This window comes from Monopterus albus, unplaced genomic scaffold (genome assembly GCF_001952655.1).
Source record: "Monopterus albus unplaced genomic scaffold, M_albus_1.0 scaffold49.1, whole genome shotgun sequence".
NCBI classification, from domain to species: domain Eukaryota; kingdom Metazoa; phylum Chordata; class Actinopteri; order Synbranchiformes; family Synbranchidae; genus Monopterus; species Monopterus albus.
This window is the reverse complement of record NW_018127929.1, coordinates 2,545,528-2,554,789: the sequence shown is the minus strand read 5'-3', so window position 1 is coordinate 2,554,789 and position 9,262 is coordinate 2,545,528. Positions and strand designations below refer to the sequence as shown.

General features: G+C 40.9%; 1 long non-coding RNA gene across 1 annotated transcript in view; it reads left to right on the top strand.

Annotated features, from left to right (window-relative positions):
* Positions 1 to 9,262, top strand: part of LOC109960674 (uncharacterized) — a 94,472-nt gene that overhangs the window by 23,590 nt on the left and 61,620 nt on the right. Inside the window, exon 3 of the long non-coding RNA XR_002275034.1 lies at positions 7,718 to 7,938. This is a non-coding gene — a long non-coding RNA (uncharacterized LOC109960674). The remainder of the gene's footprint in view (positions 1 to 7,717; positions 7,939 to 9,262) is intronic.

Genomic DNA, 9,262 nt, shown 5'->3' with positions numbered 1-9,262 from the left:
TAACGAGTTTGTCAGTAGCCAGAACAACAATCTGAAGTGTGTGCGGCAAACTGAAGAGGCGGCAGAGTCGAGTGCGGTCAGCTGAACCTCCCACATGCTTCACTGTGCAGTGGATGGATCTATAAGCCACGATTCCCTGTGAACGTTTGTGTAAAACTCCTAAATGTGGAGCCTTACATTAAGTTGTTTCGAAAGAGAAACAGAATTTTGTCCCCTTTATCAAATGTTTCTTCACTAAATCAGAACTGCACAATTCGTTCTCAATTATTTCCATGCACTGCATAAGCCTATATATCAATTAATAGATGAAAATGGATCATACTCGTTAAAAGTAAACCACAGCTGTTTGCAAAGGGAAAGTATTTTATTTTCCAACTTTGGAGACCAAATCTGTTCAGACCTGATAGTATGACTGAAACTTTCCCTCTTGTACTAGAAGTCGGAATTTGACTAGTCTTATTTAAATAATATTTAAACTATGTATTGACGCCGGATGCAAATGAATTAGCCTCTTTGTTTTGTATAGCCAGTGTTGTGCGTCAACAGGTTTACGTGGCTTTGTGTGCACTGATATGCGCGCGTGCGTGGGGTATGTTATTTGAAAAGCTTACTGTGTGACCAGTTAGCCTAATAGTCTATTAGGTTTGACATTGTTTACCATCTTGAGCTATATGACCACAAGGAATAAACAAGCTTCCCTCTTTAGATCTATTATGAGTTAAATGTGACTGAGGTAAACAGTTTCGGATGCACCTTTTTTTTTTATTTTTTATTTTAAATAGCTGTTTGCCTTTGCTGTTTTTTCATGTTCAAATTGCAAGTTGTCAGACAATTGTGACATCTGAAATATGAGACTGCCCGTATTTACTAAGTTAGACAATACACGAAAACCACATGAAAATCAAAATGAGTAGGATGCGGTTAGGAGCTGTGCTTTCATTTATTGAAGTCCCTACACATGTTTTGCATAAAGACATTTTTGGGGTAATGAGGGGGAGTATTGAACGTAAGCTGAACCTGGTTGGGGCCTTTTACGGCTGTGGCCGCCTTCATAACTTCGTTTTAGGCCACTTTAACTTTTAAAGTAGGACAGAGGCCACTTCAGCAGAAGGTTTGCAGCCCTGTTGTGAGGTTGGTAAAAGTGATGTATAAAATGAATGCTAACAAAACTCTGGTAGCCTAATGCTTTAGATTACAGTCAGCAACTTACTGATTAAACTGAATTTATAGCATGATTTATAGTAATGAAGTATCTGTACAGTAGGCTACGTGCCAGTAGACAGGATACTGTAGCTATAAGGGAAGCAGATGTTTTAAAATAATCGGGTGACAACTTTGGAACTTCAAAATTATTGACAGGGCAGTATTTTATAACTAAGGGCTTACCTATTGTAATATTACTTGGTACAACCTATACTGCACAGCCTTTCATTTGGAAGGAGCATAAAGGCAAATGTTTAGCTACCAGGTATTCGTTCCCACTATTACAGGATACCAGGTGACAACATCTGAGCACCGAAGGTGGAAATCTGAGGGAGGATAGTGACATATGAAATGAACCAACACTGGAGACGTAGCCTACAGACGTGCTTTTTAAGTTTGGAGGACTTAATGGAGTCTTTGTGTGATTTTTATTTTGGAACAAAGGTCCAGGTGAAAGTGTCCTGCCATATAGGTCTCAGAAGACGATCTTAGCTGTCATTCATTTCAATAGCAAGTGTAGATGCTGGATACGCGTTTTATGACCTATGTGTGCGCGTTCAACATGGGCGCGCTCAGGTTGCCCATCTTGCAAGATTATAAAGGACCGTATTATTGTATGCGTAGGCAATTCTTTAATTAGCAAGGCACAGTATTCTGTCTAGCAATTGTGCTCAAACTGCACTGGGGCCCATTAGAGAGCACTGCAGCTCAAAACGCTTTCCCAGGGAATAAAATGCAAATATAACAATACTTGGGTCTCACTGTCTATATATGGTTGATATGCTGTTTTGACAGTTCAAGTGCATGTGATTGGTTTTTCATGTTGAAGTAAAGCTTACTGGGCTATTGCAACAATTATCTCTATAATTACAGAGCAGGTTTATCTCCCCTGTTCCATCGAGGCTAATTACAGAGTATGCACAACATTTGCGGACCGTAATATTAAACGGTGAATGTTACCATCTTGTTCCAGGTAGTTAGGCTACATACTAAGTAGCCCACAACATTTGTGGACTTTAATACAAAGTGAGTGTTACCTCCTTATTCCCCAGTATCTGCATCTTGGTTTCTTGTACCTGTACAGGTGCACCAGTATAACAAAAAGTAACCTACGCTGTAAATTCGTGCTGCAAAACTACTGTACAATCCATGGTGTTAACACCTTTTTGAGTTACGCATGAAGTGCCATGTCTTTACAATATGACTAATTATAAATGTAAATTGTATCACTCCTTCCAACAGCCTAAATCATTCCCATGTTTTCTGCTTTGCGCAGAAATAGAACCATTACATTCACTCCACTACACACACCAGTAGGACGCAACCAACCAATTAAAATCTGATTAGTTTTCCAACCTGTGGCCGTGAAAAAGCCTACAGTCTTTCCTCGCCGAGGCTGAGGTCATCTACCTAATAACGCCCACTGCCTATAGTGAGGCTGCAGACCTTCACAAATGTCTCTGGCGACCGAGTGTGGCCCCACAGACCTTTGACACGCATGGTAGTTTAATTGGTCACTGTAGTTAGGAATAAGGTGGGATTCCTGTTAATTAGTGGAGAAGTGAATACGATTTAACATTATATGATCTGCTCCCTGCCCCTGGATTGTTAGCGCGGATTTGGGGTGGATCAGCTTTTGTACTTGACAAATGAGAAGTGAATGGCTTGGTGCGGATGCACAGTGCCGTTTTGTGGACTGGCGACCGTCTCGATTCATGGGAAAACTTAAAGGACACCGCGTTATCACAGGACCTCATTATCTCATGTCTGCAACCATCTTTTGAGAACAATCCTAAATGAAGAATGGCACAGACCTACTTTGCAGAACTGTGCTAAAATAGCTCCTCTCTCTCATTCCAAACACATGCATACACTTTGCGTGGAGTGGAGTTCCACATGACAATGTGGCACTGTGATCCTGGAACACTGAGATCACCTTTGGGCAGCAAAACTTAACTGTGCGTGCCAGTATCCAAACACAGATGCGCAGACACCTCTGCCAGTAAATATGCAGGTAGTGGGCTCCTTAACTATTCAGTCTAATGCCATATTTTATTTAACAGCGGTGTTGCCATATCATATTCTCAAGTCAGTTTCAAAAATCACAAATGCCTTTAGAAATCCGGCTCTATTCTAGTTTTTTTTTAAGTTCTTTGGAACGAACTCTTGGTAAATTGGTGGTAAAATGTCTTGTCTTATGAATTAATTATTCATTATTAAACACGTCATTTAATATAATTTTCTCTTTAAGGTTATGTTGTTTTTCCCCCCTGTACAACTCCGTGCATGAGGACGACAACTACCACAGAATGGTGGTTCATTTACTTGGCCATAAACCATTTATTTACCTTCAGGTGACTGTGGCAGAGCGTGCAGAGTAAAGATCGCAGGAGAGATTTACACCTGCCTCTCTGCTCAAATACAGCAGCCTATAGCCTACAGAGATGGTCACTGGAGCCAGCTTGTCTGGAGCTGTGCTGGACCGCCCACCCCCTCCTCCACCGTGGATTAAACAACATCATAAAAATGACCGTCAACGCGCACACTGTAAACAGATTATTCTCCTCTGCGCTATAGACAGGACGCACGTAGCAGCAGCGCGGGTGGCTCTGCTTGGTCATCCTCCTTCAGCCGTTTACTCACTGTTCTCCGGACACTTCCCGCTCATGTAAATACTGACGAACGTTTGATGTCATCGCTGTTGGTGTGAGAGACTCTTGAGAGGCTGCTCAGGGACATTTCTAACAAGATGTCAAGTCAGTTGTTTCTCCACAAATCCCTGTGAGAACCTTTGAACATGCAACAGAACGTCTTGTATAAGCAGGTGCCAGCTGTATTGCTATTCAAAGATGTAATTTAGGCTCGATTAGAACAATATCATACATGTCCTGTCCAAGCACAAATTTGTAAATGATGACTGTAATATCGTTTGCATAGCCTACATCATAAATAAGATACACACCAACTTCATTTTGACCCCAGTTTTACCTGTTGGCGTGTTCCTTCTCATAACTAATGACAGTTGGCCTCTTATAGGATTGACCACTCTCCTATAATAGGTTTTTATGGTTGTTACATGTTGAAGTAGCCATAAAATAATCTCTCTCATTTTCCCTAAGGTACATGTGCCTCTCAACCTGGTGAATTCAACTCATTACATCTCTATGTAGTCTTGTCTCCCACCCTCTTCTTCAGCACTTTTAGGCTCCATCATATGCCACATATGTGTCTGTACCTTTCCCATAATATCATCACTTGTGTCTCATCACCTAATGTTACTGAAAGCTAGGTTTCAACAGGTTACACTTTAGTTAGAACGGTATAGATTATATCCTACAAAAGGTCAAATTTCAAGATTTCAGGTTCATTAATAATATATTTATTAAAATAATGCATATTTCTGTTTCTAAATGGTGTAAAATATGCTGAAACTACAGAAGCAGTGTAATGCAACACTCCGAGCTTTGAAGTGTGAAAATAGACAATATGGCTAAATATTCAACAGGACAGCATCAAGAGTTTGACCACACAATTTAAAATGTACATTTCGGCACGTTTTAAGGAGACCGGCTGTTTCTCACAATTTCACACAAGGCTGCAACAGAAACTTCCCAAAAGTCTCTTTCAATTGAAAGGACCAACACACACAACTATCAGCCTCTACTTTTCTCTCCCAGGCACATGCATGTTTTTCTATTTCTCTCCCTCTGTTTCTCTAGCAAACAAACACACATTGATACAAATATACATTTGCTGACACATTACTTCAGTGGTCACTTGTTGGCCTCAGAACAGTGTCCAGTGTTCAGCCAGTGAATTTCATGCCCTATTGAGGAGAATAATCTCCCTCGATATTGGACTGCAGTGTGAAGGTTCTGCCTGATTTCTGCAGATTAAACTTTTAACATGCAGGTTCTGCATTGCAGTTACTCAGCCCCTCAGTGAATCCGTTTGATTTTCCGCAGAGTTTTCTAGTTTGCCCGGTTGCCTTGTGTTGCTAATCTGTTTAACACTGCACTCTTTTCTGTGGTCTCAAGAGTTTTTTGAGTGATGATGCTCACTTACTGGTAGCAATATTTGCCTAATGCTTTATTCTTAAAATATGGAGCAAGGCACAAAATAGGTCATGGGTCCCTTTTAGTTGCTCTTCATGTGAGAGTGTTTAGATGGGCCTGGGTCACAGGGCCACAGTGATTTCATTCAAATTAGGTTTGATGCTTACAAAAGCCTCCATATGGCATTGCAACTAACATTTTATCTCATAAAATACTTTATTTCAAACAATGCTGTCTGAGCATCCAGGTTTAGGAGGTGCCCCTCACTATGCAAGACAATGTGTGGCCATCATTTTATTTAAATCCTAAGCAAATTTTCAGTTGAAACACACTAAATAAACATGATTGATTATTTGCTGAGTGAGCAGACATAGATCACAATTATTAGTCCCTTCTGCTAATGGAGGAGCTTTTAGCTTAAACACTGATATGTAGGTGCCTTTCACCGTAAATTATCCTGGGAGAGCCCATCTTGGACACCGTTGTGAAATTTTAAATAAGGGTTAAATAGTTTCATTAACGTAGCCACATCCTGTTGTCTACTGAACATTTAATGCATAAATTCAAGGAGTATGTCCCTCTTTATTTTATTTTTTTTTATGTCTGTCACAGACTCATTCAACTCAGCCTCTGACATGTGTATGTTATTTTGAGAATCGGGGGGGGTTGGTGGTGAATGTGCAACTTGGAAATTATAAAAGGAAGCCTTCCATCTAGTGCAGCCATAAGGGAATACAGAGAGCGAGGCAGCAGGAGCAAATCGAGAGCGGTGATTTCCAAAATAGCTCAGGCCATTGAATGACAATAGCCAGGCCCCCTCTGTCTGTCTCTTTTTCTTTCACTGCTGCAGACTACAAAAACTAACATAATAAGGCAGGAAGAGAAAATTGCCAAATGTGATTTATTCTGATTTGAACAAATAATTTGTAATTTAAATCCGGCAGCAGAGATATCGGTAGTAACTGAATTTCTCATTGTCTAATTTTGTGTTTTGCGTTTTATGATTGCAACAAAACATTTGCAGGAGGTCCCATCAGCATGTTTAACAACCACTGCCTGTAAATCCTTGACATTTCTGTTGGTGGGAACATGGTATATACTGAAGTTTATCATATTTATTCCAGAATAATAACTGATCAATACAACACTTACATTGTAAGGGGGCACTAATAGGTTAAATCAGTCTTTGTTATTAAAATCTATGCTTTGAGTTTTATTATTTTCACAACGGTCACATACTAAACTGATGCACAACTATTGACAGCTGTGTTTTTCTCATATGACTATTTCTAGAATCGCTTTTTGGAATTATTATATTCAGGTTTTTGTTCAAAAATGTTTTGTCCCCCTAAATTTGCTAGTGGTGTGCAGTGCTTAACAATGTTTTCATCATTTTTCCAATATGCTGTATGGCAAACAGTGAGCAGCCCTACATTTTCTCTCATCCATCATGGAAGGGAAGATTTTTTTCAATAAATAATTCACCACTGATAGCCAGCCCTAATGCCTACATGAACAAATCTCTCAGTTACAGCCATCTTGGGAGTAAGCCAGTCCATGAGCATACTTGATAAACAAATACAGGGCCTGACAAGCTCTGGTTTCACTGATGTCTTTCCGAGAGGAAAGTATTTGAAGGCAGTCGGTGAAACAACATCCTTTCTCTGGGTGAAGGTTTAGGGGTCAGGTGTGGGTTATTGCTGCAAGAGTGTCATCTTGTTGCATTGTTACTGCGGATACTCTGGATAGATTTACTGTCCTTTTTACACAAGGCAAAATTTAGATGTTTCTTTAGATTTATCTGACATTTATGTTCCAAAATTTTATGTTCTTGTGACATTTAGTTGGAATTAAATGAAAAAGAACACAAAATATATGAAAGAACAAATGATTTTACTTGTAAACAAAGGTAATCTCTCTTTTGTTTGTTTAAATCGACTTTACATCCGTTCTTGGACCAGTTGAATCAGTATCACAACCTTACGTCGACCATATGGTAGCTGTGGCTATAAACGTAATGCTGACATGATTCTCCTAACTCAGCGTTTGGGGGAGGTGGCTGTGTGTGTGTGTGTGTGTGTGTGTGTGTGTGTGCTTGCCTGTGCAATATCTTCTCACAGAAATGCTCTTGCCATACAGTGAACTTAGACTTTGCTTTCTTTTCGTCCCAGTTGGGTCAACATGGTCTGCTGGATTTGTATTTTAGAATTAAATTGAATACATGATCTTTGTTTTTGCACAAATTAGTACAACTTTTGTAAGATCAGGCTGTGTTTGTGTGTATGTTTTTGTAAGCATGCACAATCAGATGTATGCTTGTGACTGGACAAGGTTGTTGGCCTGTTATTTAGCCCATCTGTGTATCTGTTGCAAGACTCCCTACATGAAATATTCAAGGTCCAGTGGAAATTGATCTGCTGATCTGAAGTCTGTTTTTCCCTTCCTCTCTCTCTGGCCAGATCCCCATGGAGCTGCCTCGATGAAGGATCCTAATATCACATATCAGTTAGATGACCAAGTGCAGGGCCTGCACAACTGCTGCAGCTCAGCTCTGGAGCCCGGATCAATGGAATACTGTTGGAGATACAACGGACCACACCCACATACTGATTAGACCTTCTGATTGGATATCACATGGATGTCTTGACCACTACCATGGCTTTCATGCAAATTGATGAAGGTAATTTTAGCCCCTTAAGAGAAATTTGAATTGCCTTAAGAGGTCGTGATACTTTTTATTAATGTGAAATGGTTTTGATTAATAGTCAAGAATTCTGTGGAGAAATATCAAGTGCAACAGTTTATAAGGCATCTCTTCCACCAAATTAGTGGTACTTCTGTTTGTTATCTAGGTTTATTGTCCAGTATTTTCAGAAAGGGATAGCTGATTCCATCAATATACACATTCACAAATATAAAACTGTTCTTCACATGAAATTACAGCTTAGCTGAGTAGAAATCTTAGTAATCACTTACACAGTTCAATTTCCACCAACCTTCCTAATCACAAGGCCATAGGTAATTAAATCCATGCTTTAGAACAGGGAGAAACTTAATGTAGAGATGTCACACAATGTTTACCCTCAAAGTAACATACAGTCAGAAACTCAAACAAGCACACACATGCTGTCGCACAAAGAAACTAAAATGTTTTCAGTAAACAAGCCCTGTATCCACCCACCCAGGCTGTAGCTGTTATGTGTTCCCCTAAATGTCTGCGACACACCACCTCACCTCCTCAGACAGGCGCGGCCCTGCACCCTGGCTAAATAAAAAAACAATCAGAGGAAACAGGGAACAATCTTAGGCAGGTTCCAGCGGGCTCCCATAAAACGAGGGGCTCCCTCTCCAGCCTCTCCCTCTTGCCTTCAGCTTTAACTATATGGGCTGATGATAGATCAACAGGTCAAGTGGACAGCCACTGCTGCGCCTGCAGTCCACCACTGCACCAGCAAGCAAGCCAATCACAAAACACCAGGGGAAAAAAGCTACAGTCTTTAGGAATTCAAACTGAATGGTTAGTGTGATAGTTCTGAGTACGTGCACGATTTCCTGCTATCTCATATACGTTGAGTCTAGCCCTTTGCAGCCTGCTTTACATTTGTGAAATGTTGAATATTGCCCAAGAATCATATTCCAGACTCATTGTAACCCTGATCTCTCCTTGCATCCCCATGGACCCTACTTCACCCCTTTATCGCTACACTCCCTGTTTCCAGGAGCTTCACTCCAGATCGGTACCAGTTAACCAGCCCTGTAGATCTCTGGCAGGAGTAATGAGGGTTGGCACTATAAGGCTTGGTGCAAACATGCAGCAGCAGACAGACAAATCAGGTTAGGTCTTTGCTGCCTGGCTGGCAGCACACTCAAAGGAAAGCCGGTGCCCTGCCAGAGAGGAGGGTGCACCCATTTTCCCAGGGAGGGGGTGAGGGTGAACATGAAGGAGGGTAGCGTAGAGGGGAGGCCTGGTCCTTATCGAGCAGACACCTCCGCCCCTCCTGGCA